This window comes from Hydra vulgaris, chromosome 02, assembly GCF_038396675.1.
Source record: "Hydra vulgaris chromosome 02, alternate assembly HydraT2T_AEP".
NCBI classification, from domain to species: domain Eukaryota; kingdom Metazoa; phylum Cnidaria; class Hydrozoa; order Anthoathecata; family Hydridae; genus Hydra; species Hydra vulgaris.
The window spans coordinates 20,456,446-20,471,796 of NC_088921.1; the positions used below are offsets into that span (position 1 = coordinate 20,456,446).

The window sequence follows — 15,351 nt, forward strand, 5'->3', positions numbered from 1 at the left end:
TGTCCCAGAAACTTTGGTAGAACTTAACTGGAATACCATCTATTCCTGGTGTTTTTCTTTTTGCGGGTGTTAGCCGCAGCAAGGAGTTCATCTTTTGTCAGGTATTCATTTAAATACATGTTTTCATCTACATTGAGTGATTTAATTATGTTCTTTAGGAGATTATTTTATTTTATTTCATTTAAGTTCCTTTTTTTGTAAAAAATTTTGTAATATTTTCGGATGACATTAATAGTTCAATTTGTATCTTTACAAAAGATATTGTTATCACTAACTTCAGTTATTGTTTGTTTTTTTTATTGTTTTTTTCAAGAGAGAAGAGCATTTTTGATGGTGTTTTGCCTTCCTCTATAACTTGTTGTTTTGTTCTATAAGGATCCCTTGATTATTACTCAGCAAATTTATTTCACTTTTAATTGATTGTATCTTTTCTTTATTTTTTTTTTTTTTTCTAGTTCTTTTTTTAATGTTATTTCTAATTGTTTTATATGTTCTTTTTTAGTTAGGTTAATCTCTGGTATTGCATTTTCTATTATTTGATATTTAAAAATTTCCCACCATTGATTTAATCATAACAGTGTTTAGTTTCCTTGAAATTTTCAAAGTCATTGGTTATCTTGTTTCTGAAGTTTTTATCTTCTAAGAGTGTAACGGTAAAATGCCAATAACCTAAGCCTTTTTTATTTTGGTTTTTATTTAGATGATGAAGGATGTAGTTTTTGTGTGGGTTTTTTTTTTTTTTCGATTTTTAAATTTTATATTTTTGTTTGGTTTATTGTTTTATATTTAATTTGGTTTTTCAATTTTTAATTTTTATTTGGTTTTTTAGTTATCTTTTTATTTGGTTTTTTAGTTCTATACTTTTATTATTATTTTAAATTTTGGTGATTATCACTCAATCCTTTAGGATTCAGTGTTTCATTGTTTGAGCGTTCAGATTCAGTGAACTTGTTTCTCTCTACGCTAGTTTTCCTTATCCATTTCTTCCTGTAGGCCTCTACCTCATGCCACGGGTTCATGTCCCGATCAATTATTTCAGCTTCGTTTCTCAGAGACCTTGTGTTTTTCGTCGCCTTCCCTACTTTGTTTATTATTTATATTCTCTGTTTCTTGTTACATAAATTTTGTTTTAGCCTGGGGTGTATGTTCCTCTATTTAATTTGTCGCAGGGCAAGCGCTAGCTTCATTTGCTGCAGCATATGCAACAATTTCAGTTTTGTTGGTTTCACATATTTTGTCCTTGTTAATTTGGTCTTCACTTGTTGAATTTGTTTCTGTCTCAATATTATCATGATTTTCGTTTTCATTTTTTTCTAGTTGCCTTTTCTTTTTATTGGGAACATACCCTACCTGCACGGTATGGACTACCTTAACCTTGTAACCTTTTATAGTTATATGGCTCGGTATTGGTTTTTTATCTTCCATTACAATTAATAGGATACCAGTGTAGTACTGAATTTTATTTTTTTGTATTAGTTTCATTAGTGGTCTTTTTATGTTTTTACCGTAGCCAAGGTCCTCAAATATTTTGCCTACGTCATACTCTTCGCATTCAAGAGGAAGTATAAAGATTAAGACTGTTGTCCTTTGAACTTTTGGCGTAACAGGTTGATCAGGAGTTTTATTTGGCCGAGAGGTGTATAACCGGTGATGTTCACCTTTAATATTTAGTCTTTTTTCAAGGAGGGTATTTTTTGATTTGTCGGTTTTCATTCCGATCTCGGCAAGCGTTCCGAATCGTATTAATTGTAGGCCTGTTAGATCTACGTCAGGTTTGCTCTGTCTACGTTTGCTCGTCTACGTTTGCTCTTCCAGAGCTGTTAGATAGCCGATATCCTCAACATTTCTTGGAGAATTTAAAGAGCTAAGTAAAGTGTTTTTCAAGGGTTTTAGCAATGTTTTGCTTTCTATTGTAGCTACTTAAGCATAGCTTTTATCTTGGCGGATTTCCGCAAGTGTCTTGTCAATTTGACTATCTATATAGAATGAGTTTTTATGGCCAGTTGACCTTAAATATATAAACTATAGGCCAATGGACCTTTTTTTAGTTAAAAAAAAACAACCCGAGAAGGGGCAAGGTAACTGTACTAAGGCTATACTAGTCTATACTAAACGCACTTATATTCACGTAGGTATATAAATTATAATAACCGCTGTCTGAGACTAAAACAACTAGATCTTAGCCATTAGGTTATCTTAGCCACTAGATCGTTAGCCATAAGCGATAACTGAACACTGAAGACATAGTCGGACCTACGCCGTCTTCAACAATGTACTTGTGGTTTGAATTAGTACGTCTAATCATTTTCGTCGTCGTCATCATCAGCAGCTGAGACCATTGGCGATGTGGGACACTCTGGAAGTCAAAAATTTTTCTAATTTTCAATATGAGCCGCGCTCAGCAGTAGTGCAAAGCCGAGGCAACCCGTGGTCATGGCAAGGTAAACCTATGATCCCATGACCTAATGCCAAAAATCAGATTAATATATGAGCTGGACTGTGCCGGCGTACCAGATTTTAAACTGATAAGAACGGATACTTATTTTTTCTTTTTTCTTTAAAATGTATTTCATGTAAAAAAATATTTTACAAAAAAGTTGTTATATTTACAAGGGAATTTGTCTCAATAACACAATATATCAAAATATTTCTAGTTACAACAAGAAAAACATTCATATTTTTAAACATAATTTAATATAAACAACATAAATTTTATTCTTAAAAATTTGCGGTTTTTTTAAAACAAAAAGGAAAATAAAAATGAAATAAAATTTTTAACTTGTAGCTCAAATTTTTAAAACCTCAAGGTAAACAAAAAAACTTTTTCAAAAATTGATTATGCGAAACAGAAAATTATGTTTTTTGTGAAAAGATTATTTACAAAGATTTGCTAAACAGAACAAAAAATAATTGGAAAAAATAAAATTTGATGTACAACACAATAGTTTTAGTTATATATAAATATATATATATAAACTTTAAAATTGTAGTCAAGCGGTTGATATGTTTTTAATTTTATTTTTTCTTTTTTTGCGGTTTTTATCAAAACAAAACGTAAACAAGAAAAAAATGAAAGCGAATACGGAAACTAGAAAGGTAAAACCGCAAAATATATAATATCATATTTTATAATATAAATACAAAATATTTATTATAACATCCCAACACTTATATACTTACGTATATATAAGATGTAAAGAGAAAGTCGTGTTTATAATATAAGTCTGGTCATTAGGCCGGGCATTTGAATAGTAAACGCATGACCATCACACCACAAGGCTGCTGGGGTCATGCTTTTCCGTTTCACTAGTTTAAAATAAATATTGTTGGCCAATAAGCCGCGCATTTAAAAAATAAACGCATGTCCGTCGCAACCACTAGGCTACTGGGGACATGCTTTTCTTATATATATATATATATATATATATATATATATATATATATATATATATATATATATATATATATACACACACATAAATGGAAAAAGAAGTTCATTTCAAAACAGTTGTTTATTCATATAGTAAACACTAGATCTTGCTCGATTAGTTTTAATACTGCAACGTTAATGGAAATCAAAGTATGAAACTTTTCAACATTATTTTGCGTTTATATTTCTCATATTTTATTTTTCCTATATATTTAATTTCTTTTATAATGTTTTTAAATATTTTGGGCGGTAAAAGGATTTTATTTTCCATTACTTTCATGTTTCTTGAGCGCCATATATTAGTACTTATAATGTTTGTAATTGTTGTGATTAGTTTTGCTTTTGAGTCTAATCTCGATTATTTTTCAATGTTCCATTAAAAAAGAACCTGTATGGTGTTAAAGTTAGTCTGCGGCAAAAGTTTCTCATAAACATCCTTCAAACCATATTAAGTCGCTCGTGCAACTTTGTAATATACAAAAGAGTGTAATGTATTCTCGTTTCGGTTACAAAAAAGACAATTGGTATTGGCTCGCCCGCGGTTTTCAACCCACAGTTTGCATTTTTCCTGTGTGGGTAAATTGTTTCGAAACATTTTTCACTGAGTTTTTTGGGAAGGCCTTTAAGCATGATATCTGAAACACCTCCCGAGATTTTGTCCATAGCATAGTTTTGAAAATATTTTCCCAGAATATATGAGTTTTAACTAAATTTATAAAAACTTCTTTTGTTGTTATATTGTTTTCTTGAAAGAGTTTGTTTAGTCTTTCTAAATTCTACCACATCAACATAATAGCATGGCAGTTCTTTTAAAGATTTTGAAAAGTTTTCTCCAGTAGAAATCTCTGAATTTTTAATTGTAATAGCTTCAGCAACATTCGACTTTTCTGATACAGTTGTTTTATTTTCGGGTTGACCGTTGTGTTAATATCAAAGTGTAAGTCCGTCTACATTTTCAAAACGTGGTAATGGGTTGATAAATGGGTTCGTCCAATTTTTAATTAAAATTACAACGTTCCCTGTAAAGATTTCTTCACCGTGAACTTTCACACTTTGGCACTAAATGGAATCATACTGTCCACGTCCTTGAGCTAAATGATTGCCAAGTTTGTTGATAGCTTCTTTACACTCATTTTACCCAAGAACAGATACTACACTTGATCTTAGCCATTTGGCCGAGAAGCGATAACTGAACACTGCAGACCTAGTCGGACTGACGCCGACTTCAACAATATACTTGTGATTTGAAATACTACGTCTAATCATTTTCGTCGTCATCATCAGCAGCATCATCATCAGCAGCTGAGACCATTGGTGATGTTGGACACTCTAAAAGTCAAGAATTTTTTTTAATTTCAATCTGGACCGCGCTCAGCAGTAGTGCAAAGCCAAGGCAACCCGAGGTAAACCTATGATCCCGTGACCTAATGCCGAAAATCAAAATAATATATGAGCAGGATTGTGCCGGCGTACCAGATATTAAACTGATAAGAACAGATACTTTTTTTTTTTTAATCAACTAGGGATACCTGCAGCTGATACCAGGCTTACACAGGGTCCTAGATAAAAGTTTGTTTTTTGTTTATTTAGAAAGGTGAATTTTTTTTTATTGCTTCTTTACTGGAGTTTAATACAGTCGCCAAGCTGAAAATAAGAAGCACTTATTTTAAAGATATTCTTTCAAAGATAATTAAAGTTATTTGTTAAGAAAATAAAGATATTTCTTAAGTTTTAGAATAATTTTATAATTTTTATATTAGTTTTTTAAATTTAATTTTTAATTTTTGTTTATGTGTTTTTTGATTTTTAATTTTTTATTATTATTATTATTATATTTTTTAAAGATATTTTTCTAATACTATTCGTCACGGTTGTTTAATAAATTATTTGGCTTTCGATTTTGTTCTAATTTAGCCTCCTCCATTGCCTTTCGTCTATCTATTTTTTCTTGTTTGTATATTTTTTGTTTTTTTACTTTTTGTTCTTCATACTCTAGTCATCTTTCAAATTTTTCTTTTTCATACTCCGCTCTTCGATACTGAACATACCTTTTTAGATCGTTTTCGCTGCAATTATTTTTATCGAAACCGAAAAAGAAGTTTGCGTTATAACACCATATTTCCCTGTAAGTCATAGTTTCAAATTCTAAAGGGAGTACAACTCCAGATACCTTTATTTCTTTTCGTTCTTGTTTATAATTACTGCCGTAGTTTTGCATAGGTTGTTCTCCTTGTACTTCTTCAGTTGGTGTGTCAGTTATTTGCGGCAATTCTTCTTCATTGCTAGTGTCTGATATTTTAGGTTTAGCTGCGGAGTTTTCTATAATGTTAGTTTCATTTATAACAGGCATTAATTTTATTTTCTTATTACTTTTTAGCTTTAATACTTTTTTAGTTTCTTGCAAACTATGAGGAAAGTTTTTAACTCTATTTTTCGTAAGATTTTGAGTTTCACATTTTGAAGCTATTATGTTAACGGTCGACTCGTCTGTACACTTAGTTACAAATAAGTCTACGTGTTGTTCCTCTACATCTTTCATTGTCTCACATGGTATTTCTACGTCTTCCTACTTTTGTTTGTTTACTTTCTCTTCCTGAGGTACACTTCCTGCTCCCTCCTGTCCAGTATATATAGCTCTAACATTGTACCCCATAAGTTTTAGTTGTCTAGGTATTGGACGCTCTAATTTGCCCATAACGGCCACTATAATTCCAAAGAAATATGACGTTTTGAATTTTGGAGTATGCCTGAAAACTGGCCTTGTGTGGATGTGTTTTCCATACACCAGTTCCTCTAATACTTTCTCTACGGGAAGAAACTTCTTTTCGAATCCAATAACTGACACTGCTACTCGCTTGGATATATTTCTAGTAGGTTTGGAGTTGTGAAAACGGTAGAGTTTACAATTTATAGTAAGACCTTTCTCTTGTAAAAGGTGTTTTGCTTAGTCAGATCTCATGACTATTTTGATCTCTCCGCCTCGTCCTCCGCAATTTTTGCGTCCAATATACTCAAAAAAGTGTTTTTTAAAGTGGCATGTCCGTTTGATGAAAAAGCTGTTGCTTGCGCATAGGTTTTTACTTTAACGTTGTTGTCAATAACGTTTAGGGGTAATGGACTTTTTAAAGCCATGGTAATAATACACCACGTGTATGTTTATTCCCTTAAAGAATATAAAGGCCAGTAGACCGTAAAAACTAAAAAAACACTAAACGCAATCCCACTTAAACGCCTACAAGCTAAAATTGCCGTAGCGGCAACCCGCTGTTGGGTAAGGTAAACCCTTAGTAATCACTAATGAGGTACGTAGACCTCACTAAAGGTGATCACAAGCTCGTTGTTCCCACTCCGCTGTCCTACAGGCTCTGTATCTATACACTTTCCTCTGCAGTTTTTCTATCATAGTTTTTGAATTCTTTCTTATTCTGAATATGAATGGTCATAATACAAAAGAGCTGAAGGCGAATATAAATTTATTGATTTATATTCGCCTTCAGCTCCTTTGTATTGTAACCATTCATATTTTTTGTATATTTTAAATGCTTTTTGTTCTTCATTAGTACAGTTCAGTCTATCGAAGTTTTTAAATACTTTTCAGTTGTAATCCACTTTTTCAATATGGTGCATTTTATGAAATTCTCTAGGAACTTCACATTCTTTTTCACTACTTTCTTCTTCCCTACCATCACTGTCGTTACTAGTATTCTCATTTTTACTATCATCGTCATCTTTACTATTACCGTCATCGCCATTATCTTCTTTACTATCTTTTTCGTTCCTTTCATCTACTGCGCTTCGTTGTCACTGATTTAGTTATCACCTTACGTTAAAGGGTTTTTTTAAGGGCACTATATTGGTTTATGAAGTTGTTGTTGGATGCAGATTGTGCGTATGTTTTATTTGCAACTTGCGCATAGGATTTGGTCTTGGCTGTAACAGCCACCATATCAGTATCTATTTCCATGGATCTTCTTGGGTCTAATAGTAACATGGTAAAATAGTACTAACCGCACAATATAACTCTCAATAACTCCGTCGCTCTGAGGCCAGTGGACCTCTAAAGAGGTCTAACCAACCTCTTTATACTCACACACACTCTATTTAGCTCACTGAGATTTACGATCCCTATAACCTCTCAGTCACTCAATACTCAAAAAAGCCAGAAGACTTATAAAACACTCGTCCTTGCAACCCGTGGAAGGAGCAAGGTTATACTCTATACAACGCTCAGAAGGCCAGTAGATCTTCTTTATACAAGTTAGGATCACTAGCTCGCCCAATTAAACTAAGAATAAAGAACAGATACTACACTTGATCTTAGCCATTAGGCCGAGAAGCGATTGAATAGATACTTTTTTTTTTTTTTTTATTAAATAATATTTACGTTTATAGTCTATTATTTAATCGTCTTCTTCTTATCCAAATAATGCATAAGAACATCGTCGTTGCCACAAGGAAACTACATAATGTGACCAATGGAGCGTCATGATATCGCAAGTAGTTTACGATACGCGGCGGCCTAGTTCTGTTTTGCATTTTGCGGTTACGCGTTATCGCCAGTTCTTTTTTCAAATTTTTTTAAAAAAAGAAAAAAAAAAAAATTAAACAGATACTACACTTGATCATAGCCATAACGGGATAACTATAGAGATAACTGGATAACAAACTATAGAGATAAACTGGATAACAATAGAGATAACAGGATAACTTGGCGATAACTGAACACTGCAGACATAGTCGGACTGACGCCGTCTTCAACAATGTACTTGTGGCTTGAATTAGTAATAATCATTTTCGTCGTCATCATCAGCAGCATCATCATCATCAGCAGCCGTGATCATTGGCCATGTTGGACACTCTAAAAGTCATCAATTTTTTTTATTTTCAATCTGGGCCGCGCTCAGCAGTATTTCAAAGCCGAGGCGACCCGTGGTCAGTGCAAGGTAAACCTATGATCCCATAACCTGATGCCAAAAATCAGATTAATTTGTGAGCCGGAATGTGCCGGCGTACCAGATAATAAACTGATAAGAACAGATACTTTTTTTTTTTTTTTACTTTTTTTTTTTTTTTGCAGATAATTACATATATTTCAATATAAAGTATTTACAACAGGAGTATATTTACAATGAAGGGGGAAGTAATCATTTAAAATAGTATGTATTTTATTAAGATTGGTTTGCTTTTATTTTTTAATTTTATGCTTTTTCTTTATTCATTTTTATTTTTATATTACTAAAACGAAAAACGAAGATGTTAAAAAACGAATAAAAAAAATTTGAAATAATTCCACACTAAGTCTTAAGAAAGCATATAACAAAATAAAACATAATGACTTTAAAAATATATATGTCTGGTTATTAACCCAGGCTGTTATAAAAAATTCACATATCCATTAAAACCACCAGGTTAAGCAGAACATGTTCGTTCATCGTGTTTTTATAATATATATTGCTGGCCATTAAGCCGCATTTAAAATATTAGCATGTCCGTCACACCACAAAAGCTGCTGGACACATGCTTTTTCGTTTGATATGTAAAAAGAATATACAAATATACAGATTAAATAAAACATGGTTGAAATTTATTCCTTTAACAAAGAACACTAGGTTTTGGGTACTCTCATCGCTTATCGCGTTGTTAATTAAAAATTGTTCGTGAAATATTTCCACGTTGTTTTTCCTTAAATATATGTTGCAATTTGTCTTCCATAGTTTTGTAATTTCTTTTTTAATGACCTGTACTACTCTTGCAGAGGGTATCATTTTGTTTTCTTTTAGTTTCATGTTTCTTGCCCACCATAACTTTGTAGTTAACACGTTGGCCAGGATTAAAGCTATTTTATTAGTGTGGTCCTTCTATGACAAGTGGTCTATAGTTGTCAGAATGACCGCACGAACTATGTTGAAGTTATGCTCTGTTATGAGCTTTTCATGAACATTTTTAAAGGCTTTTTATACCGATCTAGTTTTCTTGCAGTGGATAAACAGGTGTAACGTGTTTTCCACTGCACCGCAGGTTTTGCAGTTAGCGTTTCCCCGTCCTCTGTTTTTCCTCCAACTCTGAATTTTCTCCCGAGTCAGAAGTGAATTTGTTAGTATTCTCTATAGGACGTTTTTGCTAGGTCCACTGGCAAAGGATTTAAAACTTCTCTCCCATATTTTTTTCTACGAAAGTGATTTTTGGTAGTTTTGCATTCTAGGCCATTTATATTTTTTGGATGTGTATGTTTTCGTCAAACTTCCTGACAATCGCATATATGTTTTTGGAGTTTTTAGTTTTTGTTTCAAAAATTTCATCGTTGGTTTTAATTATCTCATCAACATCTTTTTAATAAAAGGGGAGGTCATTAATTGATTTTGGAAAGTTGTTTCTGGTTGAAAAAAACAGGGAAAGGTAATTAGTTTTTGCTCCTCTCGTTAGGTGGTGGGCTAAATAGTAGTTTTGGATGAAACAAGACTTGTGAGAGTTATCTTGTTCCTATATTGAAAAAATTTTATTGGCTTGAAGGGCTAGGCACTGCTTTTTGGTATTAAGGATGCCTAGTCCTCCTTTATGAGTGGGTATATTAAAGATGTCATATTCTAATGGTTCCGCGTAATTGCTATGCTAGAGGTACGCGGATATTTCTTTTTTTAGTTGTTTTGAAATTGTTTTGCTGACTGGGAAGCCGTTGGCTACGAATCATACCTTTGAGAGTGCAAGAGTGTTCACAAAAACATCCTTGCATCTCAAAGATATGTTCGTGTATTTAAATTTTTTTCATAAAGCTTTCAACGGCTTTCTTCCAATTCACGCTAGCTGTGTAAGCTAGGTCGATGTGGAAGGTTATTCCTGAAATTTTGATGCCGGTAGCGTTGGGTTTTCCGTATATATTAATTATTTTGATCACAAAATTTTTTAGTTTTAAATTTGTAGCAAGAATTCTCCCGTTTTCATCTTGTGTAATTTCGTTAAAAATAATTTCTTTTTTGGTTAAAATGGCCACACCGCGCTCTTTTTGGATCCCATTATTCCAAAGAGATTTTCCTTAGGTTTGGTGTTTCCATTCATTCGACCATTTCAAATGATTTTGTTCGGAAATATGCGTTTCTTGTAAGCGAATTACGTCGTAGTCCGAATTATTTAGAAATCGAACATTTTTGTTTCTTTTGGTCTCAGTTTAGAGACCATTTACATTTAGCGTGAGAGTTCTTACGTACACTTTTTCTTAAAAAAGCAAAAAACATTTAAATTCAAATTTAAAGTTAAAAAGAGTTTTAAAAAGACATAAATTAGGTTTTCAAACGTGCGCATATCAATAAAGTAAAGAAAAAAAATCGTAAATAATAAAAAAATAAATCACCCTGATCCCAAGGTACCATCTTTTTTTTTATTAAATCGCTTTGTTTGTTCCTTGTTTTCAGCTGTTTTATGTGTTTTTCGCTTTTTGTTCTTACGTTTGTTTTTCTTTGTTATAAAGGGTGTATTGTTTAATACCGTGGAGTCGTCAGAATCATGGGTGCTCTGCATATCGTCGGGGTCTTCGTTTGTTTCGTTAGTTTGTTGAGGTTTCTTCGTTGGTTCTTGTGGGTTTATTTCGAGTGTACTTGTTGCTGGGGTTAGTGGTGTTGGTTCAACATTATTCGGAGGAGCTGTTGTTTGGGGAATTTTCATTGGAGTTTCGACTTGTGGTGGTGGTGGTGACGGTGCTGTTGTGTTCTTCTTGGCTTTTCCAGTTTTCTTTCCAGTCACTTTGTTGATAGGTAATGCATTTGCTAGATACCAGATTTTGGATAAGGCTAGTGTATTAACTAGGATTCCCTTAGTCTTTAGTGAGACATTTCTAAATTTAAGGTTGTTGATTTTACTTTTCAATTTTGTTATGGCTATCGGCCAGTTGAATTTAGCAGTCAATCCATGGTCATCATAAAATGCTATATCAAAATTTTCGAACCATTTTCATTTGACCATATTATATTGTGATTGACGTGATATCCTATTTTATAGTATTCATCGTACTTTTGGTAGTTAAAATCACCTAGAGCCAGGGGCCTAGTTTTATTACCCTCTATTAATGTTAGAGTCGGTTGCATCCTCAAAATCAGTGAGTACTTTGAAAAGCTCATTAATTGAGCGCGAATTCCAAATAAAGGTGGTGGTATCAGCAGCATATTGCATAACCATAATTTGCTCTTTTTTACCAGGGAGTGACAGACCTTCAATTTTTTTGTTTTTACTTATTGTTAGTTATAATGTCTCCGCTGAAATACAGTATAGGATGAGTGAGATTGGATCTCCTTGTCTCACACCCCGATTAATTTGGAAAGGTTGACCCAGATATCCGTTGTTAATGATCAGAGATTACGATTTTATCATCGTGTTTTTAGTTGCTGTAATAAAGTTGTTTCCAAGGTTGAATTTTTCAAGTACTAGGTACATGAGTTCTCTATCTAGCTTGTCAAAGATTTTCTTTAGGTCTATAGTAATAATTTGGCTCTCAATATTTTTCTGGTTCGAATATTTAATTATGTCCCTATTTAAAAATAAATTAGAGAAGATGTTTCTCCCTTGCACAGAACAAGTTTGGGTTGGTCTGAGAATTATTTCTTATATTTTAAGTAATCTAAGTGCTAGGGTTTTAGTAAGTATATAGTATATATTAAGTATATATATATATATATATAGTATATATATATATTATTATATATTATTATATATTAATATATATAGTATATATATATAAGTATATATATATATATATATATATATATATATATATATATATATATATATATAGTATATAGTTTATATTAAGTATATATATATATATAGTATATAATAAGTATATATTATAGTGGACGCAGAGAAGTGATATGGGCTGCCAGTTATGAATACGGTTTGTATCTCCAACTTTTGGTATAAGTGTGATAAAGGCTGTTCTTTGTGACCAAGACATTTCTACATTTGTTTCGAAAAGGGTGTTATTAGCTACATTAGTAAGGTGATCACCAAGAAAGGACCAGTTTTTTTTAAGGAATTCAACTGTTATTTCATCTTTACCCGGTGTCTTACCTTATTTCAGGGATGCTGCTGCTACCAGAAGTTCATTGTTGGTTTTTTGTGTCTACGTGCACTGTGTTTCCGTCATAAATTTGTTTAATTGTTAAAATATATATTTTAATTATTTTTTTCTAGTTGGTAGAAAAGTTTCGATGATTTTTCACCTTCTTCTACTATTGCCTGCTTTGTTCTTGTACAAACGCCATTGTCTGACTTTAGTGCTTTTATTTCTTTTTTTAGGGATTTATTTGTTTCTTTGTTTTCATTGTTATAAGTATTTTTACATTCATCTAGTAATCTGTTTTCCAATTGATCTATTTCTCTAATTTTGTTAAATTTTATTTGTTTTGAGCGTTTAATGGCTATGGATTTAAAATGTTTTTTAAAAATGTTCCACCATTGAGAGCTTCCTTCACTAATGGGTGTGGATTTTGAGGTCGTTTCGAGAATTTTTTTTAGTTTTATTAGTAAAAACCTCGTTATCTAGTATTATCTATTGATCCTCTTATATTTTAAGCTTGCGTAGTGTAGTGACATACGAATACTTTGTGGTTGCTTAGATCTGTGTTAATTAGATTATATGAGCAGTTAGCTGCAATGTTTGAAGAGACGTATACACTGTCAAATCTACAACAGAGGGATATATCTGTTTTTTCGTAAGTAAAATCTTTTCCCAGAGGGTTTAATTTTCAATATATATCAATAAGGGTGTGTGTTGTGCAGATATTTTGTAGATTTGTTTGGCCTAAGGTGTCATTCCTATTGAACGCATCTCCCCCATTTCTATTTAGACTCGGGTCTTCCACAATGTTAAAGTCACCACATAGTAGGGTGCAATCACATTTTTGAAAATATTTATTTATGGTACTAAAGAAGTTTTCTTTTTTCTTTGAGGGTCATTTGGAGCATATATGTTTATAATTCTCATGTTTTGGTATTCTATAAGGATATTGACTGCTAGTATTTGTCCTTTATTGTCTTTTGCTACGTTTGTAGGGGTTTCGGGTGTTTTGGTCAGTCTTGCGACCCCCCTTTCCTTATTGGTCCCACAACTCTATATAGAAAGGCCATTACTAACTATTGCCCATTCCTTACTCCATATTTCTATTTTTCCGACAGGGCAGTGCGTTTCTTGAACACAAAAAAGATCAAAGTCACACTTTTGAAGATATGTAAAGACTTTTACATTTAGCGTTACAATTTTAACAGCCACTTTGGACCATTACCACTTAATATTTGTATCGTTTTTAGTATTTGTTGAGCTTTTTTTTTTTTACTTGTTTTAATTTATATTAAATTTTTATTTGGTTTTATATATATATGAAATTTTATATTTTTATTGGTTATTCATTTTTTACATTTGTTTGCCCATTCTTTACTCCATTTTTCTATTCTTTCGACAGGGCAGTGCGTTTCTTGAACACAAAAAAGATCAAAGTCACACTTTTGAAGATATGTAAAGACCTAATGTTTTTTTATTATCACATAACCCATTTACATTTAGCGTTATAATTTTAAAAGCCATTTTGGACCATTACTACTTAATATTTGTATCGTTTTTAGTATTTATTGATCTATTTTTTTTTACTTGTTTTAATTTATTTTAAATTTTTATTTTGTTTTATATTTTATAAAAATTTATATTTTTATTGGTTGTTCATATTTTACATTTTTTTGGTTATATTTATTTTATTTGTTATTATTATTTATAATTTAGATTGTTATGAGTTTGTTAGAATCTTGTCCCTGAAGATCAAGATTTCTTTGTGGTTTTTTATATTCTTGGATACTTATTATTACTTTTTTTTTGTGTTGTTTTTCCTTTTACATTTTTTGTCTTTTAGGTCAAAACCTGTTTCTTTTCCATTTGTTTCATTCAAGTCGTGACTATTTTTTAAAGGGTTTTCTATATCAGTGGTATTAGTTTTGGGTTTCCTATAATTCTAGTTTCAAAATGTTCACTTTGATTGGTGAAGGTCTGATGGTTTTCTCGATTTATAGATGTTAAACCTAAGCTAGGAGGTGAGGATTTCTCTATGCTCTCGTTTTCATTTGTTGTTATAGTTATCTGATCTGTACCTACTGGGTCTGATGTAATGACACAGTTAAGTTTTTTAGTTTCACTTTGCCTTTCTGGGACCCCTCCTACTGCTTCCATGTCATCCTGTGATTGGCTTGATTTTTTCCGATATTCTGTTACAGGTTGACCAATATAGGTAGCTCTGACATTGAAACCTCTTAACTTAATAAATCTTGGAATAGGTTTAATGACGTTTTCCATTATGGGTAAAAGGGTGCCGGTATAATATAAGGTTCCTATATTAGGGGTTGTTTTCATAAAGGGATGTGTTATAAAATGTTTTCCGTACTCCGTTTCTTCTAAATCTTATCCAATTTGTGAATTTTTGGCTTTTAATGGTAGACCTAATACGGAGACCGTGACACGGAAACTAGGCTCACGACATGGTGTTGAGTAGTTAAAAAGATGGTGAAAGCCTTTAATTGTTAGCCCATCCTCAAGAAGTTTATTTTTAGCAGTTGTACTTTTCATAACTATGTCTAAAATAGTACCATTTTAAATTATTTGAGCTCCATTTAAGTCCTTGTCAAGGTTATTTTCTTTAATAGCGCATAGAGCATCAAATAGAGAGATCTTTTTTGAAAGTTTGCAAATAAAGGTGTTTTTAAGAGTAATATTTTGAATATTTAAATTGGAACTGCTAGCCTAGGCATAACTTTTGACAGGATTTCTATCAACATCTACTATATCATTTGAAGCAGCTTTGATAATTTCAACACCATCAAATGAATCGACAATATTGGATTTAAATGTTACTATTTCATGTGAAGGTCTAACCATTTCAATAAAGTCTAAGGCT

General features: G+C 32.0%; 1 non-coding gene and 4 pseudogenes across 1 annotated transcript; all 5 read right to left on the reverse strand.

The window, feature by feature from the left end:
* Positions 1-2,382: 2,382 nt before the first annotated feature.
* Positions 2,383-2,568, reverse strand: LOC136077365 (U2 spliceosomal RNA). The gene has a single exon (XR_010637038.1). It is a non-coding gene; the product is annotated as a U2 spliceosomal RNA (small nuclear RNA).
* Positions 2,569-4,524: 1,956 nt separating this feature from the next.
* LOC136077572 (U2 spliceosomal RNA) lies at positions 4,525-4,617 on the reverse strand (annotated as a pseudogene).
* A 168-nt stretch (positions 4,618-4,785) lies between these two features.
* On the reverse strand, positions 4,786-4,957 carry LOC136077456 (U2 spliceosomal RNA; annotated as a pseudogene).
* Positions 4,958-7,688: 2,731 nt separating this feature from the next.
* On the reverse strand, positions 7,689-7,771 carry LOC136077549 (U2 spliceosomal RNA; annotated as a pseudogene).
* Positions 7,772-8,314: 543 nt separating this feature from the next.
* On the reverse strand, positions 8,315-8,536 carry LOC136077417 (U2 spliceosomal RNA; annotated as a pseudogene).
* Positions 8,537-15,351: the final 6,815 nt, after the last annotated feature.